The sequence below is a fragment of the Lasioglossum baleicum genome, chromosome 1 (genome assembly GCF_051020765.1).
Source record: "Lasioglossum baleicum chromosome 1, iyLasBale1, whole genome shotgun sequence".
In the NCBI taxonomy this organism is placed as follows: Eukaryota; Metazoa; Arthropoda; class Insecta; order Hymenoptera; family Halictidae; genus Lasioglossum; species Lasioglossum baleicum.
In genome coordinates, this window is record NC_134929.1 from 10,543,497 (window position 1) to 10,571,306 (window position 27,810).

The 27,810-nt window shown below is 41.2% G+C and overlaps 1 protein-coding gene across 8 annotated transcripts in view; it reads right to left on the minus strand.

Moving 5' to 3' along the window:
* LOC143211881 (uncharacterized) overlaps window positions 1-27,810 on the minus strand; it is a 129,190-nt gene that overhangs the window by 42,031 nt on the left and 59,349 nt on the right. For 6 of the 8 annotated variants that reach the window (XR_013009572.1, XR_013009565.1, XR_013009569.1 and 3 more), the window contains exon 3: window positions 6,034-6,105. The exons of the other annotated variants lie outside the window; for them this stretch is intronic. The gene's annotated coding sequence lies outside the window, so the exon portion shown is untranslated. The remainder of the gene's footprint in view (window positions 1-6,033; window positions 6,106-27,810) is intronic. 8 annotated transcript variants of the gene reach the window in all.

Genomic DNA, 27,810 nt, shown 5'->3' on the forward strand with positions numbered 1-27,810 from the left:
GTGGAAAATTCTAAACGCTGCTAATGATTAAACAGCGGATTTTTGTGCATTTGTGACAAAAAGGGGCAGGTGTAATTTATAACAGTAAAAAGATTAGGAGAATTTATAAATACTGTTATATGTAAGTAGAATTTATATTACTGTTACTACTATCTACATATGTGTAAATAGAAGTAAAATTGTCGATTTTAACCCTTTGCATTCGGAGTTACTTTAACTAGAAAATTAACCATTCCTCTTCCAACCTAGAATATTTACATTCTCTACGATGTTTTAATTTTGATGCATACGAAATTGATGTAATACCTCATACAATATTTAAATGTTTTGCTAATATTGATTAGATACCAACATATCTAAGAATGTAAACAACATTTTAAATAGTGGCACAGCAACTTTTAGTGGCGCCTCAGATTCGCCACTCGAGTGCTAAGGGTTACTTTCTACAGACATGTGTGTTGACGTAAGAAATAGTATTAAATGCCTACTCTATTATTGGTTTTTTGAATTTTCGTAAATCGGCCATTTTCCCCACCGCGGGACGCTTGTGCTCCTGTTTGGAAGATTTTTGAAGGCTCTTTCGCAGAATAAGAAGTTTCCAAAGCGACTGAGACGTGTTCTGCTGGATGATGTGATTTTCAAATGGAAAAGTCGGAATCAAACAATTATTTTGTGTACGTGATTCCTGTTCTTGAAAACATTGGTAGCTAACAACAACTAGTTTGACCATAAAAAAGTGACATTTTTACATAGATCGTGCCACTTCAGTACCCAGGGAATGCACATTATACTTAACCACGATCAAAATCGAAGCCGGCCACTTGGGTGAGAGACACACCTTGCAATTACATCGACAATGTAAATTGCGTCTAAGCGACGTGTACACGATCGAGAAACGTTCGAAGCGTACGCCTAAATGTCTCCCCGTCGCGAAACAAGTCACAACAAGATATCATGTCACACTAATGCTCGGTCCATTATATGCTTAGTACTAATACGGTTACTTAATAACAATGTACCGCGTTTAACAACACGGCATTACCGCTGGAAAATTGAAATTTTTGCTCGCCGTTCTAGACGAACGGGGACACACACATTCTACACGAGAGTATGATCAAAATCGTGCCACTCGGGCGACACGCCTCGCAATTACGGAGCGACACGGTAAACAGCGCCTAAGCGAAGCGAGACCATCGGAACAAACACGGCTAAAGGTCTTTCCACCGCGAAGAATCCCGGGACACGGTGCTATGACAACGTTCCGGCGATCATCATGCAAAATAGCGTCCCAGACGAACGTGACGAGTGTCTATAAGCCGTCAGCTAATGCCGAGTACACTCGAAAAGCGAACCCAATAAAGCGATTCCTCCCGGCGCGCGACGCCACGCTGCGCTGCGGGACGGGGCGGGCTTCGATCACGAGAGCCCACTACCAGGATTACGTAACCAGTCCACGGCCGAGTCGCATTCCGAGACGGAGAGCGTTCTAATTGATTGAAATTCATCCTGTCTCTAATTAGATGCACACTGGCCTAGGCTACGGGGGAGGCGTCGAACAGGGTGTCGGGGACTCGAATCGTGCGAGAAAACGGCCGTGGCGCACGAATGCACGCGAACCCGAACCCTGAACGCGAACGCTTCGGGTTCTGCGTGGTCGTCGTGGCTGCGGTTGCCGTACGTGCGAGCCTTGCGATCCTAGGATCCGATAACGATCCCCCTGGACCCCTCTTCGAGAGCCCCCTACCCGAGTCAAACGATCCCTCACGCGTTCGTCGTGCCTCCTCCTCGACTTCATCGCGGAACGGACCTCTCCTTTTCTTCTGACTACGCTGCACTCTCTCCTCTTTCGCCCCAGCCCTCTCTCTCTCTCTGTCTCCAGCGAAGGTATCTGCTTCTTCCAAGCTTCTTCATCGTTGCAATCCTAGTTTTCCCACTGCTTTTTCCTTGTCCCTCTACAATTTATGGAGTTTACCTGTTTCCGCCGTAGCTCCTCTAGGGCAAAGGTACCAGTTACTGGATATTTAGCGACGACTTGCAAGTTTTTTTTATTAATTTGAAGGCATTCTGTAGTTTTTATCTTGCATTATTTGCGACAAACGATTGAATATCAAACGTAAAAGAAATATTAACAAAGTTTTAATCCGAAGTTTTATGGACGGGAGTGTAGCTGCTACAGTATAATAATGCAAATTACGCCTCGTAAACGTAAAAGTAGGACTTTTCAGGGAGACAGCGGTCTAGATCGATTTTATCGAGAAATGAGAAGGCGCATCCCGTACCCTTGCAATCCGGGAAAGGAGAACACCGCCTTAAGAACCCCCACTTGCTCTTCGATAAAGTTTTCCTAATTTCCTCGTCCCCCTAGCTCCCTCTCGACACCTCCCCAGTGATCTCCATATTCATCCCCGATTTCGCTCCTCATCTCTTGCACAATTATAGCTCTCCACACAGACTCCTCCCATAGGGTCCTCTTCGTTTCTAACTCTCCTCGCTCCAGTACAAGTGCTCCTAGCTCCCCCATAACATCCTCCTCGTTTCCGCGAGACTTCTTGCTCGCTCCCCGGCAATTTCCTCCTTGCTCCCTCGCAGCATCCTCCTCGTTCCTTCATCGTCTCTCCACCGTGGCCTCGCATTCTACGCTCCCTCCGTGTCCACCGGCTTCGTCTCGCTACTACCATCCCCCTTCATCGCTCAAGGTGTCTCCTCCGGTACCCTCCTCACCTCTACAACCGCCAACCTCGACACCCTCGTAGAGTCGCTGCCACCAGCTATCCTCGTCCCTCCGTGTTCGTTCCGTTCGGAACGAGGGTCGTACCGTGAAGTTCCACTCCCGTCCGGCCGGTTCCCTCCTTCGAGAGATCCGGAGACATTCCGTCCCTCTTCAGCTACAGTCCCGTACGAACGGTCTCCAGACAGAGAACCACGTCCCCCACGCTGCCGGTGAACTCCATCCACCGGATTGGATTTTTTGCAACCTGTTTTTCCCGTTGGCAGCATCCCCGCGACTCTATGGACCGAGTTTCAGCCTGAAGCAAGGTTTCACCCGCTTCCGGATTGTTCGTTTGCTGGACTCCGATAAAGGCCTGACCCACAGGGTCCACACAGTTCGCAATTTCGTTCCGAATCCTCGAAGAACTTCGCTGGTTCTTTTTGAACTCTTAGTCCTCGTACTTTTTGGGGCCTCCTGTTGCTGCACGTTGCAAAAAATTCCCAACATACACTAGCTTGCGGAAACGTTTTGTCCACGTTTGCCTTTCCCTTGCGGAATCCTTCGACGCCTGATTGGCGTAAAATATTTTCGGCATGTATACTATTTATGTAGTTTGTGGATATATTTGATTCGTGGCAAATTACTTTATGGCAAAATGTGACAAAGTTCTTGGATCCGGAGCACCGTACGGCTCGGAAAGGAACGCTAAGGAACCTCGCGACGAAATACGCACCTCGGGATCAGCAAAGGAGGACCCGTGGTTGCGTTCCACGGCCTGTGCGTGGAACGCGCGTGTACGTGGCGCGCGTACGTGACGATTCCCGTGGCGGCGACGGGTCAAAAATGCTCTCGCCGCCGGGACCCGCCGGGTTTATGAATAATAAAAACGCGCGGCGGGTATGTATTTTCGGAACGCGTGTTTTCGCCCGGCCCGGCCCGATCCGGCTGGATCGCTCGTGGAACATACCGCATACCGCTTGTTCGCGGAATTGTCCGGCTCCTAAATGAGCCCTAGGGTTCCGAAACCTTTCCGCGGGACACTCAAATAATGAGAAACATTCCCGCGACACTCGGTACACCCCCGAGCCCGACTATTTTCTAGTTTCACCGTGCGCAAGATGAAACTCGTCCTCTCGCATTCGTTCCGACCTCTCTGCAATTTGTCGAAATTCCTCTGGACAAACATCCTTTTCCATTGGTGTTGCATTTTCGCCAACACTCTTCGGATACAGTTGCATCAGGTTCTACGACAATACTTTATGCATTTTCATTCGTTCATTTTGTGTAGTGTCATAATTTAACATTGAACCTACCGAGCACTAAAAGCGATTTAAATGTTTTAGTATAGAAAAATGACAAGGCGTTATTTATTTAGATTTTGTGAAATTTTCATTACAACGTGTGCTCGGATAAAGAAGTTTACCGAATCAATTTCCATGTAAGCAACTTCATCATTTCAACAATTGTAAGAGAAAAAATGCGTGATCAATGGTGTGTTTAGTGTTCAAGAAATACATCTTAGGCTTAGGACACAAGAAGTATCTTGTACTATCTAAAAAAAGAAAATGGATAAATGTTCATCGTGGGTTTAACCCTAATACGTTCCTCAGGGTGAAAATCCACTCATTTACTATTTTTGCATACTATAAAATGAGACTGGTCTCTCTTTGTCTGTGTCGTGAGATGTGTTTCTTTAAAATGTGACGTCATAAATGAAACATAATTTGTTAAGTTAACGTGTACAGCAAAAAAGGATAAGATATTATCATAGAAGCTTCCATGCAACTATTTCCGAGGAGCGTATGAGGGTCAATGGTTTATAAACCTAACTAGACGAAAGTCAGACATTTTAATCGCTTTGTATAATTGCACTAAAATCCTGGAATTGACTGACGACGCTTCCAAGATCCTTTTACCAAAATTGTAGCCCTGTCAAATAAGTTTCGTGGCAACTTGAATAATTCGACGAAATCCTGCAGAATTTGAATTTTGGGATACACAGCGAGGAGTTTAAGCAACAAAGGCCGAAAAGTCCTGTTTGCAGCGTCTCCACCTACAGCTTTCCGGCATGATCTTCTCTCTCGTTTTCTCACAAACGAACACAGTCTCTGGTGCACTCGTGGTGGCCGCCACCGAGAACGACGGCGAGAGATTTATATTCTCCGCCATGTTGACCCGTCCGACGCCCTTTCCTCGCTCGACTTTACGAGTCTTTAACCCCTTTCGTTGTCGTGTTCTTCCGTCATGAAGCTTCGGTGTCTTTGCTCCTCCGGTTGGTCGAATTATTCCGCAAGATCAACCGGGATTATTCTTTAACGCTGTCGGCATTAACCCTTAGCACTCGAGTGGTTACTCAAAGTCGCCACTAAAAATTGCTATAGCATTATTCAATATATTGTTTAGGTTATGAAATATGTTGATATCTAATCAATTACTAGACATTTAGACAATAATTTCATATCCGTACATTGACAAAAATCATACAGAATGGATTTATTCTAGGTCGGAAGAAATGTTTAATTTTCGAGTTCAAGTAGCTCCGATTGCAAAAGGTTAATCCTTTGGACTCGAGGCAATTTTAATTCGAAAATCAAGACATCTCTTTCAACCCAGATCATTTTTATCCTACGTATTCTTTTTTACATTGTGCACTTTAAATTGAACCTGTTTCCTCATGCAACAGTTGAGCCTTTTATATTTATAGAATACACACGAACTTAATAATGTTAAAACTGTTTTGAATAATGATATGGCAATCTTTACTGAAGCCTCGGAGTCACCATTCAAGTGCAAAATGTTAACCCTTACAGCAACAATAGAAATATTCTACTTCTTCTAAAGAGTTAATCAAATTATCCAAGAACGTGAAATATTAGGTTGGCAACTAAATTCGCGACCTCCACATTTTCTCAAACAAAGTCATTTATATATATTTTTTAAGCACCAGTATTTTATATCAAACTAATCGCAAAATTCAGAGCTTTCCAATCATACGCAGTTCAAAATAAGGGATGATCACTGAATGAGGTTACAATGATACAATAAAAGAATATTATAATGATACAACAAAAGGTCGCGAATTTAGTTTCCCAAATAAATGTTAAAAATAAATTCGAAGTAGCTGTTCAGGTAATCATAGTCCGAGGAATGATGTTTAATCTTTAAGTGCACAGTATACGTATTTAAAGAAACATCGATTTTCCATCAGTTATTTCACTCGCCATTCTGCGACACAGTTTCACTGGCCATTAATAAATTACATTTCCCATCGACATTATATCACGTGTAACACGGTACATTGTTCGCGGTTCGTTTTAACTTACCTGACAACTGCAGGTCAAAGGATTGAGCATCGATTCTCTCCTCGTTGAGCAAGCGGTTTCCCTTTATAGCAACTGCAAAAAAAAAGAGGTAATCGCAAAATCAATAACGGTCTCGCTTCTTTTCGATTCAAGAAGTGTTCGAATCGATGTAATAAATGGCTGATCGGTTCTGCTTTGTTCCGAGCGGTCATTTCATCAGGAACCTCCAGGTGTTCGTGATTGTAACATCGACCGGGAGTTGAAACGAAGAAAAATCGATTAGTTATCGCACAGGGAGAATCGGTGCGTCGAGCTTCGAGAAGAACGTATAGATAGTTGACTGCTCTTATAAACAGACGATTTTGCAGCCAGAGTCGATGACACTAGATTCGCGACGCACGGATCGATCGGAGTACCGTTTCTAGAATCGATGCTCGACACGCTCGAACATTGTGATTTATCGTTTGCGAACTGTTGCTCGCCATCCTCCCTGTAATTGCCGGTCAATTGAGCGAAGGGACGCCTTCTATCGTCGGTGAAAAATTAATCGAATCGATAATCCGACCACCAGCCGGCGGTCGTAATTATTTTCGCGAGAGAGGCCATAGACTCGTGCAATATTTATCCGATGATTCGAAATAAAAAAGGTTTAATCGGGTCGTTAAATAAAAAATCATTTCTTTCAAGACGAATCCATCCAATTTTTAGATTGAGAAGCAAAACTTAACCTTCTCTCCGTGTCTAGGGGGTGCAAATCAGAGTTGTGCAGAATTACAATTACAAATCATAAAATACTTTGTAATTAAATTACAATGTAATTCGTAATTACGATTGGAATTCAATTATAAAATAGCGTTACGTATTATGAAGGAGTACGAGTAATAGAAACTACGCCGCATAGACAGTAAACAAGTATATGAAAGAAAAACATAAATATATCGCAGTTCTCCAAAGTTCTGGGCTATAATTTGGAGAGCTGTATCTTAATTATATTGTATTTCAATTACACATCTGATTGAAATACTTAGTAATTGAATTAACTGGAAGGTTTGAATTATGTAATTCAGTTACGTCTTGGTTGAATTATTATATAATTGAAATACAGTGTAATTGAATTAGCACAACTCTGGTGCAAATGCACCCTAAGCAGACAAAAGCGGAAATAAAAAGTTGACGAATGGACAATTTCCAAAAATTGTGTACAAATGCTATCTGTGATATGTTTCAAATTTTTTGATCCTCGTAAGGTAAGGTCTGATAACACATGAATAGTAAGATTATCGTTTGCGAACTGTTGCTCGCCATCCTCCCTATAATTGCCGGTAAATTGAACGAAGGGACGCCTTCTATCGTCGGTGAAAAATTATTCGAATCGATAATCCAACCACCAGCCAGCGGTCGTAATTATTTTCGCGAAAGAGGCCATAGACTCGTGCAATATTTATCCGGTGATTCGAAATAAAAAAGGTTTAATCGGGTCGTTAAATAAAAAATCATTTTCGTCAAGATGAATCCATCCAATTTTTAGATTAAGAAGCAATACTTAACCTTCTCTCCGTGTGTACGGGGTGCAAATGCACCCCAAGCTGACAAAAGCGGAAATAAAAAGTTGAATGGACAATTTCCAAAAATTGTCTATGATATGTTTCAAATTTTTTAACCCTCGCAAGGTAAGGTCTAATAACACATAAATAGTAAGATGGAGTCTCTTAGACCCCGACTAATGAATTTCATAAATAGCCTCGTTTTTAACCCTAGCACTCCCACAAGCTCCGATCCTTCACGCGAACTCCCAACGGGGGGCTCCTCGAGCCCATACTCTTCTTTACTCAGTTCTCCTATGAAAAAATTATTTAAAACAAAAGGGTGGTAATATTTAAGCGTGTGATACTTTATGAACATTGTATATTGTATTTAGATGTATACATATAAATAATATAAGATAAGATCAATACTCATCTGAACTCGATTCTTTAGATTTAGATGGCAAACATGAATGACAGGATACAACATTTGTAGCATGCTTTTTTTGCATACATGATTTTTACATTTATAGCATTTTTGTTTGGGTTTCGATATATTATTATATTCGATCCTTAGTTCTGTAATTATTTGTTATCTTTTGGAGATAAGAGTAGCGTTCGGTTCTGCTCGCGTCAGTGGTTTTCTTTTCTATGCACGGTAATTCTTTTTCTATAACAGCAGAACCTTCTGGATATTAAACTATAATGTATAAACGACAATAAATAGTTTTTTCAGAATTTTTCCACCCCAGAAAAATAGTCCTAATTTGAATTTTTCCAACCTGTGGGTTCGAGGAGCCCCCCCAGAGGGAGTGCTAGGGTTAATAAATTTGGGATAAAGAATAACATGGGATAAAAAGTAAACAAACAGATATAATTTTATTTATATAAAAATTCTTTTCACAAAAATCTGAAGCTGGGATCTCCGAGGCCCCACATTACCTTGCGAAGGTTAAGTGTGTACACCGGGTGAGTCACGAAATGTGATTAGCTTAGATTACTCTGTTTCTAACAGTTCGATCGGAAATGGTTTAGTTAAAATAACACGGCTCAACGAGAGCTTCCAGCTGATTGCATCAAATTTAATATCGACCTCTTCTATCCAGACTTTTTTGTCGCTAGGATTGTTGCATTTTGAAAGGTTGGTCATCGGCTCATAAGAAAAAACATCCTCTCATAAACATAAACATAAAGTGAAGTAGTCTGTGAATGCGAAACGGAAGAAACACGGATAAAAATGAAAGATATTTTTCACATCAAGCGAGTAATGTACATATCGATTAATTTACATTTTATTGTATTTCAATTACATTTTATTCCAATTACATTGTATTTCGATTACACTCGCGATCCGCGTAATTAGCAATTAAATGAAATGAAAGAGGTTCGAATAATGTAATGCGATTGCAATGCAATTCAAATACTGTGTACATAAAATACAATGTAATTCAATTACGTAATTCGATTAGAATGTATTTAAATTAGCAGAACTCTGTGTAGGAGGAGGTCGAGAAGTAGACAGAGAGCTCCTGGACGCGCGGAGGTAAAAGTTGCGGCTCGTCAAGCATCGAGAAGTCACAAAGGAGGCCGGGGCGGGGGTCCGAGGTTGAGGGTGAGATTAGATGAAATGGACGCGAACACGAGGAAGAAGGCCGAGGTATCCCGTCGCGGCGAGAGGTCGCCGGACAATGCACGCGGGGGTGTAAGAAGGGGGATGGCGGGGTGAACGAGAAGCAGCAGCGAGAAGAAGAGGATCGGTAGGCGCCTCGTTTCGCTTCATAACGACCTTCGGCGTTGTCGGTGTTGCTTTTCCCGACCCTCCGAGGCAAAAGAGAGTCGTCGACTACTTGTCCTACAATGAGGACCGCCGCCACGCCAGGAGGTGGTCCCTGACCGGAATAACGAGCCGAGAAAGACGGAGGAACGGGCCCCATGTCCTTCGGTCTGCTTCACTTTGCTGCATTTCGCTGCACCGCAGACTCGAGGGGAACGTAACGACCCTTGAAATCGTTTGCACCCTGCTCGAGAGACAGAGACGGAGAGCAGGCCTCTTTTTAACACTTTGCGGTCCGCGGTCCACTCGTAACCACTCTCGCGCGCTCCTCTCTCTCTCTTTCTCTCTCCCTCTCTTGCGGTGCATTCAAAGATTTTCGATCTGTTCTCCTCCGGCTTCGCGAATTTTCTGAATGGAAAACCCTGGTACACCGTCGCGGAATGATTTCCTCACGCTAATGGAATGTGGAAGTTTCGGAGCCATTTTTATTAGTCCTGTGATGGCAGTCTGGAGTCTCTCAGGACCTCCATTGTTTTGTAATTTTAAAGTATACACCTAAAACTGTTTGAATAAATTTTCACTGAATTCTTCGGATGATCTCAATGCGGTACAGCAGACTCCCGTATAACGCGATCGCAAATTTGTTTGAAATTACTGTATACGTCGGAGTACGTCCAATTCGGAATACGTCCTGTTTGGACGTGACAAATTTTGCTCGGTATACGACATAAAATGTCTGTGTGAATTTTGCGTCATTTTAAAATAATTATCTCCGAGGAAAAATGAAATTAATAATCAATTGTATTCGGAGTTGATGTATTATTAACTCACTGATCATACAAGTAAGGATCAGGAATGTGGAATTACCCGATGAGGTCGGCGTACGATCGCGAAGCCCGCGAAGACACAACCCAGGGAGATGAAAGGAAATCATTCCTTTCGTATTTTAGCATTAAGCAGAGTTTAAACTTAAAAATCTATAATAAAATCTCACTTTTTATTTATGTGTTTAAACAGTGTTTAAATTATTTTACAACCCCATTAATGTAGGTATAATCTCAATAGGAGTCTCCTTTTACATGAGAACGGATTAATCATTCTTACATTACTTCTTATGGGAAAGATTGGTTTGATATATGTATGTACGTCCTATTCGGTATAAGTCCAAACATCAGGAACGGCTTAAGGTCGTATACCGAGGTTCGAGGTACATTCTTCTTAAACATTTACTGTCACATAAAAAATATATAAATATATAGTCGGTTGAAACAGTTTCTTGATCGCGTTATACGGGAGTTTGCTTTTCGTTAGTCTGAAGGAACAGTACGCCACTTTAGAATCAGAGCGAGCGCTGTTAAACTGGAAACGCCGAAGCAAACAATACTTGTTGATTGTCCATAAATTCGGCTAGTCCCACTTGGTATTTATTCGTTCCGGTTTCGTAATCTGCGATCGGAGCCGTGCGAATCGATAGGGGACACGAACAATTCTCGGCGTTATCGGCTCGATAAGAACACTCAGGCCGCGCGCGATAACGATCGGGGGATCCAGAGATACCGAGGTCGCGTGGGGGAGAGAATTCCTCTCCGGTTTCCGGAAACGGCCGACTGGAAGCGGACATTGCGCCGGGCCGGCCGTAAATTCGCGCGGTTCTGCGTCACAATTTTGCAGGGACGTTAATCGTCGCTGCCGTCGCGACGTTGAAATATCGTTAGCCGGTTAACGAGGACAGGAGCGCGCGTGTCGCGTGTGTCGTGTTCCGGCTCTGCGAGATCGTCGAGCGTGTGTGGATCGTTCAGGATTCAAGGCACACAGAACGAGCGCGACGCTCCCACTAAACTGCGAAATTTCTGTGGTCGTTGGTGCCTGCGGACTTTTTGCCACGAACACTCTCGGAATATCTTTTTAACGAGACAAACGCGACTATGAAAACTTGCGCCGGTTAGTCGGCGATTTTGTCGCGCGTAAACGCGTATACTCCGGCCTTTATGATTCTCCGGAGAGAATTCATCACCCTTTCGTAATTCTGTTAGCGTGCTCGTATATGCTCGCTCATCGCGCGAAGATTCGCCTACTTTCTTTTCTATACGTAAAGCCTGTTGTTTCTCGGACGTTGTGTTCAGGTTCTGAATTAGGAGTTGCAATCCCGCGGGATAGATGGGGGATTTATTTCAATACTGCGGAGTCTCGCGGGACATATTCAATCTAATGTATATTTAATAAAGAAACAAATTTTACTTAACGAGATAATCATCTTTAATCGCAGTTCTTTTGGAAAACAAACTATGTATAATTGAAATACATTCATTAACCCTTGTGTAGTCAACCGGGTACCTGGGTACCTATTTACTGTAATTCTTTCAACAATTTGTTGTACATTCACCAATGTCCATTCTTTATTCGCTAATATATTAATGTATAGTCTAATAATGAGAATTTTTGCAAACATGTTAAATACAGAAAGGTTTTAAATAATCTATACATTTTGGTTGACTACATAAGGGTTAATATAATTAAGAACATAGTTAATATAATAATTCAGGGGTGGATGGATAAAGGTGTCAAGTTTGTTTTCTGTAAAAGAGTTTTGAACAAGATATGTTGTCCTTTTTTGATGAATGAAGATAATTATTATCTTTTTTTGTATTAGAGATTAACCATAACAATATATATATATTTGTAATTGATTTGTGTTATTATCTTCATCCATCAAAAAAGGACAACATACCTCGCTAAATACTCTTTTACAGAAAACAAACAATTTGTTACTTCACACCTTTATCCATCCACCCCTTCAATTATATATAATTTAATTCGTTATATCTAATAATTATTAAATGAAGATATTTAAATAAAAACTTATATAAACTACGAAGCTACAATAGGATATATTACAATATAATATAATTGTACAATACGATATAATAAAACCAAAATATTGATTAATGTTTCGTTTTTTGAATTATTAATGAAGTAAAGGCATTTAAGTAAAGGTAAATATAACTGTAAATTAACATGAGAAATCCTGGAAACGAGACTACTAAATTTGTTACCGTATTTATGTTACTTCTTAAATTATGATAGATTGAATTTAATAGAACTTATCTTCATCAATAATTAATGATAATAATTGACTAAGATAAGATATAATTAGTTCGTGCCTCCAGGCACTGGAAGCGGAGAGGTTTGGACTATCTGATATAAGTTGTGAACCAGTTAGGAGGTAAAAGTAGGGTATATTATATCAGTCTTTGTATACAAGGTTTTTCTATACAGAGATCTTCCGTCAGGATTATTGACTCTCGGCGTCAACACGCTTGCACGCTTCACATTCGTATGTCCCGACAATATATTCTGAGTTGTAAATCATTACCGTGAGATAACCCTACTTTTACGAAATACAAAAAGTTCTCAGAAGAACCGCTCTATATAATTTATAATGAGAATCTGTACACCGTGACGAATACGGTTTCGAACGCGTATATCAACAGGCAAGATATTAAATATTTTACCGAAAACTCCTACTGCAAATACGGTCGCCAAACGCGATACTTCAAATGTGAAAACACGCTACCCAGTATACCCAAGACACGCTATACATATATATGTATACGTCTGGATTAGTTTCAACAATCGTAAGTGATTTGGATTTAGATGTTAGTACCCGGACAACTAGTGATTACAAATTAAATCGATTACATTGTCTACAAATAACATTCATATTTCTCAGACTTGATTAAAATCTTCATCACGAGTCTGACTCGTTAAAATACGGCAAGAGGTTAATAAACTCCGACTGGCTGATTCGCACGTTGATCCCACATTATCTCTGTAACAATTGCTCGTTGTACGAATAAATAACCGCGCAAGGCTACGTACGCTTTTGACTAATTTTCCAGTTTAGATGGAGGTGAACGTTGATTAGACATAAAACACGCACGACAGTATTTACCAGCGTTTTGTATCGCATCAGGTTCGTTTGCATGAGTCATTAAGAGGATAGACATGTCGTCCGCAATCTAACGCGATCCGCGAAAACCGGTTGGCGAACGAAATGCGGGCAACGAATGAACGTATTCGACTGGGATAAACGAAACAAGATGGACTCCCTTAAAAGTCACGACGCATTATTCCCGAGGCGAAATCGAAAGTAAGTCCTGACGATCGGGCCCCGGCCGAGTGTTAAGGACCATTAACTGAATTTCCCCGGTAATTGGTCCCGATTAAGTGGAAGCGGGCTTCGAACAGAGAACGGCACGGCGCAAAAGGAAGCGGGCATGAATACGGTAGAAAAGACCTTTCATGCTATAAATCCGTAGTCCTCCTGACCTTGTTAAACCCGTATCTCGGGAAGATCTTCAGCACGTACGGCAGGTTTCAAGAGCATACTTGCCACCTGGCGGCGAACTATCTTCGCCTTCCCCTACGTGCCTCTTCCTTTCGCAGTTACGCGACAAAAACTAGTCGCATGCTTAGCTAAATGCTCTCCCGTTCCTTGTCCTTGGTCCTCGTCCTTTTAGAAAGAACGCCGAAGAGGACCCGGAGAGAACTTCTCCTCTCTCGGAGCTACTGAATCTCCACCGAGTTATTCGCGTTCCATCGAGATCGACGTCCGATCCAGAAGAAATCCACCGGCCACGAGAAAACGCGCGACCCTAAACGATCCTTCTCTGCTCGCGTGCTAATCCTTCCTACCACGAAACCTTCATCTTGCTATCCTTCAACATTTCTGCTCTCCGATTGCAAGTTCTTTCACCGATCTTCAAGTTCTCTTGCATTTCTTTGCATTTCTACAGGTTTCTTTTATGCAAATCACTCCATTCTACAGGTAACTGACGAATTTTAATTTTGAACCGTACCCATAATTTATACAAATCGCGAGGGTCACGAATTAATAATTATTCGGAGATCGAAATCGACTCTCGCTGTTTCTCGCTATGTTTCTGATGCTACCAAGCAAAGCGATATACATTCGATTGCCTATTAACCCTCCGTATACTGTGCCGGAGTCTATTTTGTCCGGGAACATCCAAATTGTTATTTAAGTACCCAATTTGTGGCAATTAAACTAACTGAATAGCTGTTTTATTGAGGATATCGGAAAGACTGATGAGTCTGCACGAGATATCACATCAGAAGTAAATTTTTTAAAATTATTAATTAGAGCTGTGAACGGTCCCAAGCATTGCCAATTATGTAGCTATAAAAATCGTCCGTTGTCCGAGGGTTAATAGGCTTTTCAATAATTAAATAACTGGTGATATCGTGATTTCAATAAATGTCGTAATTTATTTTCTTCCTTAACATGTTCAATATTTTTTACTGTTTTAGATTACGCCTATTCATTTTAGTCATAAATGCATCAAATCCGCTGTCTGGTAATTAAGGAGAGTAGCGGCTGTGATTACGGTTTACATTTAAAATATATGAGAGGGAATTGGAATTGCTTGCAGGAGGGCCCACTGACAACGAAATTACACATACATATTTTCGTTCGGGTTTTTCGATTAAATGTGTTCTCCTCTGTCTACCCTCGGCGTTTCTACCGCGAGCAGTCGCTAATTAGACACATGCCCGGTCCATTGTGGCGATGGGAGCGACACGATGACGCAGCGGGATTGAACGGAAGGATGGAAAGAAAGGGAGGATCCGTGATTGTTCAGCTCAGCGACACCGAAAGTCCTTCGGTTTTCCCGACGGAAATGATAATCCTAATTAACGACGCACTGGGGCCGGGCAATAAAGAGAACGATCCGGCACAGGGCCTCGTTGTTAATCGGTCGGAAAGAGTCGACGTTCGTCATGAGAAATATTCAAAATGGTAATCATTACACGGCTCCTTACCACTGATTAATTTACAGGAACTACTAATTAGGAATATACTAGCACAATAGCGAGGGGACTCTGCGGTAACTACATTACTATGAATCAGATTTGTAATTACAGTGACTCCCACTAATATTCGGAGGCTCTAAAAGAATACGATAACTTTTTAAATATTGGACTATACGATTTGAAACATTTTGAGAAGTTAGAGAAATTAGTTTACTGCAGAGTTGGACATTAATCGATTAAAATCTTAATCAAGATTAATTGATTAATGTGTACGATTAAAAAAGGTAATCATCGAAATATCGGAGACTGATGCAATCGATTGATGAGGTTAATTGTCAATCGGCGATTAAAAAAAGAAATCATCGAAAAAGACATAAAAGCACGTAAACAGAGTTTGTATTAGAGACCAAATGACAATACACCTAAACTCAGTTTACATTTTTTTTGATTCCGTATTTCATTTCGACATTCCAGCAGTTAATCATTAATCAATTATGCGATTGACGATTACAATTGAAAGGAATATAATCGTTAATCGTAATTCACGACTAAAGTAAAAATTTAACCGTTATTCCCAATTAACACGATTAATAAGTATTTCATCATTATTCCCAATTAACGATTCATAAGTATTTCGTCGTTATTCCCAATTAACGATTAATAAATATTTCATCGTTATTCCCAATTAACGATTAATAAGTATTTAATCGTTAATCGCAATTTTAACGACTAAGCTAGGAGATTAATTGTTAATTGCGATTAACGATTGAAGTAGAAATTTATTCATCAACCGTTGATTAAATTTTTGCCCAACTCTGGTTTACTGCATGATGTAAAAAGAAATTTTTTTCGAAAAATGCTATTGGTCGGAATTGTAGAGAAAATACTAAAAGCTGTGGACCTATATTGAATATTTAAAACATATACGTTTTGTACATCTGTGTCAATTAAGCATGAAAAACGACAGCCATTGAAAGATATAAGAATACTTCGATTTATTGCAGTTAGAAGCCGAAAATCGTGAAAACTGCAATCTTGACCATCTTTAAACGTTTGTAGCTGATTGCAACGTCGACCGACTTCGATGAAATTTTCAGAATATGTTTAATTGATACAGATCTAAGAAACGTGAAACAACTTTTACTATTTTCTCTGCAATTCCGGCAACTTGCAATTTTTATCAAAAATTTTTTCACGTTGCGTAGCAAATCAATTGTTCTAGCCCTCCAAAAAAGTTCAAATCGTATGGTGCAATATTAAAAAGGTTCTCGTCTTGTCAAGAGCGTCGGCATATTAGTGAGAGTTTTCTCGCGACTGCGAATGTTTATGCAAAAATAAAAATTGTCTGTACCGATTGCAAGACCAGAGCTACATGGACATTTATTTCTTCTCGAAATAATTTTATAAAGGGAACCTCTTTAAGAGAGGTAATCATTGGTGTCGGGGGCTTATAAACATTCTTTTTAAACAGTCTATAGATCACAGTGAATACGGTGCGTGCACACAACAGGAGGAAACGGTACGGTACATTAGCCAGGTCTCGCACGCGTTCCCCGATCTGCCGGCGACAAATCGAGTTCGTCACGGTTGGATCGGCCACGCCTCCGTCACCGACGGATACGTTTCGCGTCGGATACGCGACGTCTCCTCGGGATCCTTCGAAATTTCAAGGGAGACAAACAGAGACAGGAAAAGAAAAGCGGGAGGGTCGGGGCAACGAGTAAACGGGAACGGCTTGCGAACCGTTATCCTCCATCTGGCTCGGAACGACGGACTGCACCGCGAATAGATCGTGCTCCGTTGCAGTCGCGACTAGGATTATGACGTCACGACGTCACGCGCCATCGAGCATCGTAGCCGACGTGCACGACTCCCCGACGAACGTACTTGAGCGGAGGCGAGAGAATTGGACGGTTCAAGGCCACTCGGTGACGGTTCTCCATCGCATCAGCTGGTTGCCGAAGTCTTTTTGCTCTTTGTTCTCCGACGTTCGTTCTCGAACCGACTTTTCGACGAATTCGAGCACCTTACCGAACCTTTATAAACAAACCGGCGATATCTCGGGCTCTTACGTTCATCATTAACCCTTCCACGATGTCGAAGAGACGTTTGCTATACACGAGATGTCTCGTCATCATGCTGTCGTACGTACGATGCTACGAACGCGATATATCTCGTGTATCTTCCTTATTAAAATTGAGACAATAGAAATTACCCTAAAATCAATTCAAGTTGAATACGATATAATTTATATTAAGGATACAGTGGTATACTGACGAGAATTACAAATTACATTGCAATTGAATTGAATGGAGCGACTGAATTTCGAATTACGAAATAACTGAATTACTCTGTAATTATTATTTGTGAAGTAATTCAATTGTAATTCACCACAACTCTGCTCCTCGACCACCGAAATCATTTTATCGAACCTTGTCTATTAAGTTTCAGCCCCCTCTTCGGGGTCTTGAATTTTGCTCGGTATTTGTTTACAAGGTAACCTGTTCAATTATAGCAGTATTCTTTTATACAGAGATTGCAGGTCTCGATAAGAGTTGTGTCTTGTGATCTAGAATTATGGTTTTGCTTCTCAGGGGTGTCGACTATTGAGTATGAAACTGATACTAATCTTTTTCTTTATCCACCTCTTATTCTTCTTATATGTAACTCATAATCACACTGTACTTTGTAATTGTATTTCAATTGTAAAAACGAATTATATTGTAATTTAATCGAATAAGAGACCAGAATTACAAATTACATTATAATTTAATCGAATAGAGCGACTAAATTCCGAGTTACGAAATAATTGAATACAATGTAATTGAATACAACTATAATTCGTCAAGTAATTCAATTGTAATTCAACACAACTCTGCTGCATATATTATTAGTGCAATTGTCTTCTTTCGAAAAGCGAGGTGGCATCGGAATTCGGTCGCGAATTTGGGACACGTGTCGCAACGTTTATCAGGATCGTTTTCTACAGGGTGTACAAAATTCACCAGGGATGAAAGTGGTTGCACGGCCGATGGAAAAGCCCTGTTGCGTGAGAAGGACGGCACGCACAAGCTGTGCGTTTCGTGCGGCGTTGGCGCGTGTCGCGGGTACAGCCAGCTGTCCGCTCATTGTGAAAGGAAAAAGGAGGGAAAAACGGTCCCTCGGGAGGGTGGCGGCGGGCCTGCCCGGATATATCGCGTATAATAGCCCGAAATGGCCAAATTATAGAGAGAATCTCGAGTACGCCGACCCTATTATACACACACGCAAACAAACACGCCGAATACGTGGGCTCGGATCATTCTTGTTAGATCATCGTGTATAGTAACTCATCGGACACGGGGTTGGTATTAGTGGCAACCGGCTTGGATTCATACTAGATAATTACAAAAGTTCCCGAGCTCAAAATAAAACACCAGTTATATTTTAACCCTCGGCACTCGAGTGGCGACTCTGAGGCACCACTAAATATTGCTATATCAATCATGTAAAATAATTGTTACGTTATTAAATTATTTTATATCAAATAAATGATTAAACATTGGAGTATCACATGAGTAAATCGCATCAGTTTAATATGCATAAAATAAAGAAAAAACGTGGGAAAAGTCGTATAGAATGAAAATATTGTAGGTCAGAAGAAATGTTTAGTTTTCGTGTTAAAATAGTTCCGAGTGCAAAGGGTTAGCAATTGTCTCCCAAACTTTTATAAGCGGATTCAAAAAATGTCAACGAAGATCTGGATAAACCAGTGCAAATATCATCTGGTCGTTTCGCTGTACAGTTTTATAGATACGAAAATAAGTGAAATTTTTATTTGAAATGTTTTCCTACACCAGCTTACATAAACTCTCCGCCGTCCAAGAATTCCTGTCATAGCATAAATATCGAACAACCTCCGTACCGTGTAAATTTAGATCCGAGAAAGAGTCTGATTTCTAAGTACCCTCGTAAAAATGGCCGCCGCCTTAAGGCCAATAATAGACGGTCCGATTAAAAATAGGCCGAAGTGAATCGCGTTTCAACGAAAATACCACGGATCCATAATAACATTATTTTTTCATTAACGAGGATCGTAACGCCTTTTATTGGATCAAGAAATTAGAGAGACAACTCTACGTTCGTAGCATTTGGCTGAGAAATTGTACCAAAATCATCTATTGTTCATTCTATATGTATTTATTACCTGATCGTGATGAAATTCGATATTTATTTGAATATGTATAACGAGATGCTTCCATGGAGATTTAATTCCACGACATTAATTATGTCCTTAACTCTAAACCTACTGGCTCTAAAAATGGCTGGCTTGTGTTGCCTTATAAAAATGACATCATAGAATGTATATGTATAGAGTTTCTGTGATTTTTATCATAATATGTGCTTCGATACAAAAATGTAATAATAAATCAGCAGTGTGCTTGATGCAAAATTTCTGTAAAACTGGAGTGGATGTAATCATTAGACTAATCTTCATGCAATATAAAATATATTCGCGTTGATTGCAGAAGACAGGAACCAGATGAAAATTGTATTCTTCTTCTAATTATCCTATTAAACTGAAATTAATACCTTGATGTCCTATATTTTTAATATGTCCACTGCTTTAAATTGTACGCGTCCATTTTTGTCATAAATGCGTAAAATCCGCAGTCTAGTAATCATCCAGCTACGATCGTAATGTAATAATCATGAATTATTTTTCTTCGAGGATCCACGACGTTGATGAAATATTTTCCATTCGCGGTACCAATCGGTTTCTTCGGCTTCGCAATCGAAACATGAAGGGTACACAAACGAAATATTCTTCGTGTACGATTGTGTAGGACGATTCTCCACGATCGTCATCGTGGACCGAGCCATTCCCACATTAATCGTCCTTTGTCGGATTATTCTTCAATATCAATTGAATCCGCTTGGCCGTCAGGGCTCGCGACATTTCAATAATTTCCCAGAGACGTGTCCATCGAGAAGCAAACAGAGTTGTAACAATCATCGTGTCATAAACAACATCCAAGCGGGAGGCACGATCGGCCATCGAGATAGGGAACGGTAAATCCGTCGACCGGTTATCATCGGCACGCAACCGGGAAAGGGACCAGTCCGAGAAACGATCCTGTGCTAGAAAATCCTTCGGGATCTCATGGTGTACCGCGGTCAGATTGGCCGACTCCGATCCAGCAGATCGATAAAAATCGCGGCACGCGTCGCTATCGAAATCACCTTTTTCCCTGAACGAAATGTGCTTATTGCGATCACTTCTGATAACGATCAAACCGCATCAAGTTGTTTCTGTACATTGATTCAAATAGATGTGATTGGCTGCTGCCACAGGCTAGTGGATCGCTAATGGTTTCACACGTTCGCGACCGGTGTGACATATGTGTGACGATCACGATTGTGTATGTATACAATCCGGCCCGCGAGGCTAATAAACACGGAACAATAAAAAATAAGTGAAATTACGCAAAATAAAAAAAATAATAAAATAAAAAATATCACTTCCTAATAAAAGAATGTTGAATCTGTTTCTTTTTTTTGCTCTATGAGTAGAATTACAAATGTAAATATCTTCGATACCTTTTTATAAAGGTTATACATTATACATTGTACCATTATTGGTATAATAAAAATTTCCATAAAATACCTTTATAATGGTATAATGAAAATTTCCAAAAAAATACCTTTATCGTGTAAATACCACACGAAGAAAATCGAATTACAGTAAAGCCTCGATCTAAGAAAACCGTACGATCTACGAAAAAAGAATACCCCTCTACTACAGGGTATATCTGCATATTTCACATGAGAATTCATTGAATTTAATAGGATATTGAAATCATAGTGCATCGCATAATATTCAGAGAATCCAAGTTTCTTCTAAATTGTTTTAATATTTCATAAAAGAGGTGTATTTAGTTTATAGGAGTACTAATAGATCTATCAGAAAATCCTGTTCTACATCAACTGCGAACGGACTAGTACAGAAAAGACGTTTATTACTTAATTACTCCGCGACATAATTTCCCGTTATCTACAGTTCGTAGCCATCGTCTCGGCGATAGCTTTCCTCGAGCAGTTAGTAAGTTAGCTATCTGAAGTAATTACGTAGCGTAAACGTTAAAATTAAAGGTCTTTCGTTTCCAAACAGTCAACTAAAGATCTCTTAACTACAGGATTAAAGTTAAAGTCAAGCTGTTATAATTGAAGGATAAATTTACTGACTCGTTAACCGGACGAGCAGCTTCCGCGGCGAGGGGTAAAAATGTTCAATCTGAAAATGCCGGCACGAATTCCAGGTGACTGGAGAGTCGTGCAACGATCAAAAATTTTCGCATTGTGATCGAATAGAAAGGATCCCGCAATTATCGCCTTTCTTCGTTTCATGCTCGTCGAACGAGAATTATCATGTGGCCGAAAGGGGGAAGAGAGAGAGAGAGAGAGAGAAAAGAGGAGAACGAAGAGAGGATGAAAAGGGGGGTTGAGGGGAATGGAGAAAGAGAGAAGGTATTTCAATGAAGACTCAAAGGATGCTTCGCACGAGAGGATCTGATCTTGAGATCTACGTCGAATCAATGACCGGCTGAGAGTCTTGTCTCAGGAAGAGGGTCTGAAGAAAGAGAAGAAGAGGGTTACTGAAGCGACGAGTTACGCAAAAACCAACCGAATGAATCTTCGGCCCGCACTCGGCCCGACTCGAGCCGTTCCTCTCTCCCTCTTGCTCTATCTACTCGCGACTGCACGAGGAAATAAGGAAAGCAGAAAAGATCTTTCTGCCCCGAGTGCCGTAAATAATTGTTCCGGCTGTTTCGCGGAACTCGAAATATTTTATTTTACCGCTGCGCCGACGTGCCGTGCCGCGGGATGCTTTCAGAATCGTTGCACGCAATTGTTGATACGCTGATCAAAGCGGAGGAATGGCTGCTGCACGTTCCTTCGCTGATTTCAGAATTGTTATCGCCTCGAGGACATTTTCTCAAAGAACCGTCGTTTTCATTGTAGTTTATCGGCGAATTCCTGCTATTTTAAGTCGGAAGTTTCTCGATCGGTATTTCTCGATCGGTAGACCTCGATCGGTCTGTCTTGCGAACTTGTAACAATGCGTGTTATTTTTAATCGAACGGTCTCTCTCGTCGCTGTTCGTGCAAATTCTGTTTCGCGCGAGAGTATCTGCACTGTAAATTCTTCTAACGAGTTGCGCGAGGTATATGAACAAATTTGTGTCAACTGTTTGATAAGTACCAGTACTTTTACCTGATCGATACGTTTATTAATTACTGGCCAATGTGTTCGACGTTCTGATAAAACCTTTAGAATTCTAAAGTAAAATTAGAGAGTACAATTTCAACATTAGATTCATAATCAGCGACTCGACAAACCCCAGAATATCAATTTTGAACTAAACTGGAGTACTCCTTCCTGCTTTGGTCACATTTTGGCGATTTCCAACCACTGTGCGGCGCGGAGGTAGGTTAGTGTTAAAATTTGATATTGTCACCTACGTTTTCTTGCAGAATGATTTTTCCTGCATTAGAGAGTACAATTTCAAGAAGCTTAAGTCCTACTTTGCAGTTCTCGTTTGTGGCTTGGAGTGTGCTCGATTTTTTAAGAGGATATACGAGAAGACAATTTGCGACAATTAAGAGCAGGGTGTTTCGCGATTGTCTCGGGAATATGCGGGGAATTGAAGACGGCGACGAGGCATAATTAAAGGCAGCGCTGTATTAAAATATTACGAGGAACAGGTCGGTGCTTGCGCTACCGGTCAGGCGACATTATGCTGGCTAGATGTGCCCGAGGATAGGATTACTCAGCGACACCGGAGACTCGTGAAAACCGAGCATAGGCCTTTAAATCCGGTATCAAGAAGAACCGTGACGATTGCGTGTCTCGGAGTCCGGCGAATTGCGCCGTATATCGGGCTCGGCGAGTAAACAGTCATTGTCTTTCTCTATACTCGGGCCCAGAAGTCCCTTAAACTTGTTACCGATTAAGGTTACCCACTGCCGAATCACGTATCGCCAGAGTCAAGTTACGCGAACTAACGCCGCATCTATGTATAATAGTTATCCGTAGACTGCGAATCTTCTTGCATTTATAGCAAAACTAAACGGATGAAATTCAAAATTGTTGAAAAATTTAACATGTCGATATATGATTTCTCCTCTGTTAACACTGAACCTACCACCGCGGTTTTAGATTATTTATTTTACAATTATTGAAATTATAAAGGTGTTTTCATGGCAATCAATTGAATACATTTGTTCTTATTGCAGTATATATTATAATAAAAGTCGCACAAAATATAAATAAATTAAAACTTGTTATTTCTGTAATACAATAGACATCAGTCACGTTTGGTGGTCGGTAGGTTTAGCGTTAAAATCATTAAGGGAAGAAAAGAAATCCAATTTAGTTTCTATTTCTTGCAATCTCGATGTAAACAATTTTTATTTTACACAAAGATCCGCGGTCCAGTTGTCAGTCATTATTACTCTGTTGTTATTCAGAACGAATATCGGTGAATTCTCGTCGATCGCTATATCTATCTCCAGCATAAAAAAACAGCGCTGTAAGACAGCGTGCAAACACAATTCAATACAATTTCTATTTCTTCCAATCGATGCAGACAATTTATATTTCGCATAAAGATCCGCAGTCCAGTTGTCAGTCATTATTACTCTGTTGTCATTCAGAGCGAGTATCGGTGAATTCTCGTCGATCGCTATGTCCAACTCTAGCATAAAAAAAACATCCCTATAAGGCAACGTGCAAACTGTGTCGAAACCGCGGACAACGAAAGCTGCTCGGAGTGGTTCGACGCAGAGAAAACAAGATGGATGGTTTTCTATCGTCTTCCAACTCGTTCTCTGACATCATTTGGCCCGGAGCGTTAGCTCCGGGGCTCCGGGGGCAAACCCAGAGCTCTCGCATAGTTGAGAGCGCTCGTAGCTCATGCCCGCTCTAGAGAGATCGGAAATAAAATGCAACGCGAGGCCCAGGTGGTCACGGGAGGCCCGCGAAAACGGGCCCAACCTTCGGAATTCCTTAAACTGGATCAGCGCTCGCGATCCCGTGTACCGAGAGGAGTATCGATGGTGGCGATCACCGTGTTCAGGAGAGGCTCGGCGGATTTACATGAGTCCCAGGCCGCACACAGGTATCGCCGCGTCGAATCGGCCGGATTCCTTCGGGCTGTTCGCAACGCTGCGCTGCCGGAGAGAACACCGCTAGAGCGTAGAGAAAGAGGAAAACCACGCGAGACAGAGGGCTAAAAGAGAGGATGGAGAGAGAGAGAGAGAGACGACTACTCCGGCTTGGTTGATTTACAGCTTACTAAACAGACGGCTCTCACGGGCCTGATACGTTGCCCTGCCGCGGAATGCGGGAGGATCGACCGGAAATGGACAAGTTCACCTTCTTCTTCTGGAGTTCTGTCGATGTCTTTTAACAACGAATTGTCATAACCCTCGTCCGCCCCTCATTTCACGAACTGAAGCTGTCCCTCGGTGTCAAATCGACACAGTGGAAAAAGATCGATGAAATAACAAGGTAAACAGTTATTTTTCGATATTCTTTTTTATTCAAATTGATTAGTCGACACTTTGCACTTGGAGCTATTAGAACTCAAAAATTAAACATTTCTCCCGACCTAGAATACTTCCGTTTTCTATGATATTTTAAATTTGCTGGATATGAAATTGATTTAATACCTCGTACAATACTTAAGTGTTTAGTAATTGATTAGATGCGAACATAGTTAATAATGTAAACAGTATGTGTATTTTGAATAATGGTGCAGCAATTTTTAGCGGCGACTCTCTGGGCCACCACTCGAGTCCTGAGGGTTGAACTTCTAAAAATTCAGGGCTGTTCATGCACGTTGCGATTGTTCTGATGGTCTATGGGACTGCTACAAGTGAACTTCGTTGAAGAATTCCAAGATAATTCGAAGGAGATTAAAACAGTAGAAATTCGTGCACCGGGGAGAGATGTCTTTTTATCATTTCGTTTTGGATGAACGCCGTTTTCTTCCGAGAAAGATGGTATCGTTGGTATGGCGAGGATAGCCCTGGGGAATTAGCATTTCCTCTTATCCGCGGTCAATAATCAGGGGCCCGTTTCGAATCAAAGTCGCAGTTTTCGGGGAAACCATTACCGTCTATCCAGCAGTTCGACCAAAATTGGCATGCTCGTGGGTTCAGCAGGCGATCCATTGTATCCGTGGCGTGGCATGGTCTCCGCGGCCTTGCTCGAGTGTATTACATTCGAATCTCAGGGAGAGAAACCGACTAAAAGCGAGAGAGGGAGAGAGAAAGGGAGAAACGCCGAACAAGGTATCGAGATGGTAAAGAAGGAGAGAGAACGATGGAGAGGGAGGTACAAGTTGCCGGCACGTGCCTCCTCGTTGGGTTTGACTTTCTGCGCGTATACTAATTACGAGATCCTGCTCCGAGATCGTTCAACCGAGGTCCTTGAATAACATATTTGCGCAGACGAGGGATCAAAACGGGTCCGCACTATACTCCCTGGATCTCGCTTGGCTCTATATTCCTGTTCTCGTTTCGTACGGGACATCCAGTGACTCAATGGTTTTTTTTTCAACGATCTCCGAGCTTGCTGTAGTCATTTTAGTCGAGCAGAAAATTAGCAAGATTTATTGCCTGGACTAACTATACGGTCCGACTTGTTCTGATACTTCGACTTCCGTCGCCGTACAATGTTTTCATTCTTGAAAAGATAACGAGTAAGATCGTTTCGTTGAGAAAGGATGAAGAATACCATGTTTTTAAGGTAAATGAAAGAAGAATTAGAAAATGGTCGATTCTACCTTCAAAGTTTTCTTCGAATCCTGGTTAATAGAAGCCGTCGCACTTCTGTGTCGAGTGCGACATGCATTTGGCTGTTTTCGATATAATTGGTAAACAAGATTGTTTAAAATTAGTACCGACCAAGAAACTGTCTTTCGAAGTACACTTTAAATAAATCGCTAGCAACGGTCGGGAGTTGTTGCAAACAAAATTGAAGAATAATTCGGTCACCTATAGTCCCGTCCATGGAACACTGATTTATCTTCAACAAAATGGTAATTAAAGAATACAAGCTTCCAGCTTGATTTGATTGTTTTATTTTGATTATAGATGTAGATATTATACGATAATATTCGAACGCAGAATTAAATATAGAATACATATAAACTATTTGAATAAACGTTGGAGAAAAGAGATTGACAAATTGTGGGTTGATTATGGACAGCTCCAGAAGCAAAATTGGAAAACAATTGCCCCACTTAAATTTTAAAAATGTTCTCTACACTAGAAAAAAATTACTAAGTACCATTTTTATTTCATAATATAGGTCCTTTAGTAACAAACAAATCGTCTGCATCCAAATTTGAATAAGTGTCCGGTGACTTATGGACGGGAGTGTAACACCGAAAGCATCAGCGAATGAGAAAAAGTTTCTGCTCCGCAAAATTTGTTTATAAAAGGATAAATTTGCAGACGTTACCGCAGTTTGGTCAGAAGCGTCCAACCGCTTGTGGACGTTAGTGTACACAGGTAGATCTCGAGATATTATAGCGACTGCGGAGAATGATCGTGGCAGGAGGCAAAGGAGAGACGACTTTCGAATGCCGCGTAGAACGAACCTGGGGCCGAAGGTCGAGCTCACCACCTGTTGCACAATCGACCAAAAGTCACGCACGAAAGAAGATTAAGGGAGGCCTCTCTCTCTCTCTATCTTTCTCTCTTACCCTGCATGTTTTCTCTCTCACTCTTCGTCTCTCTTTCTTTCTCTCTTTGTATTTTTTCCACACGCGAATTCGCGAGTAATCGTCCCGTCCGCGAGGAGAGCTCGTCGACCCGTGACTATCGCGCGATTCGCCGCATGTTAATGGACTCCGTGACGCAACCACGCCGGTTAATTGGTTACCGGATTCGCCGTGGATCGTGGCGATTTTCGCGGAGATATTTCCAGCCGATCATTGCGGGCTTTCTCTAACGATGTTCGTTATCCGATTTTCTCGGGGAAACCAGACTGGGGATAAGTAGTTATTCCGACTGGTTACGAAAGTTCTGATAAACCACGCTGCTCGCGAAACTCTGGAAATCCTGTACCGGCTACTGCGACTCTGTCGAACGGACTTGTTCAACTTCCGGACAATTTTATGCGCGCAATTTTTATTCAACCCTTTGCACTCGGGGCTATTTCACCTCGAAAATTAAACATTTCTTCTGACCCAGAATAATTCCATTCAATATGCTTTTTTTCATTGTATTTAGTTATATGAAACTGATATAATACCTCACACAATACTTAAATGTCTAGTAGTTGATCGTAGACAATATTTAAATTGCTATAAAGCTCAAAATTATCGAAATTTGTTGAGGAAGCAACCATTTTAAAGCTTGAGATTTTCTACTTTCTGTGTTATACTATACGTTCTTACTAAAATGGGTGTTCTGAGCGGTAAATCTGTCCTTAAAGAGGAGCGTATCGGATTGTAAAGTTTGTTGCTATTTTTCAATCAAGAACTGCGGAACATAATCAATATTTCTACGCTTTCGTCCGTTTTATGTACACTATCGAAAAGTGTAATCATTTACATTTAAAATATCCTTTTAAAATTAAATTGCTATATCAGTAACGTAAAATAATTGTTAC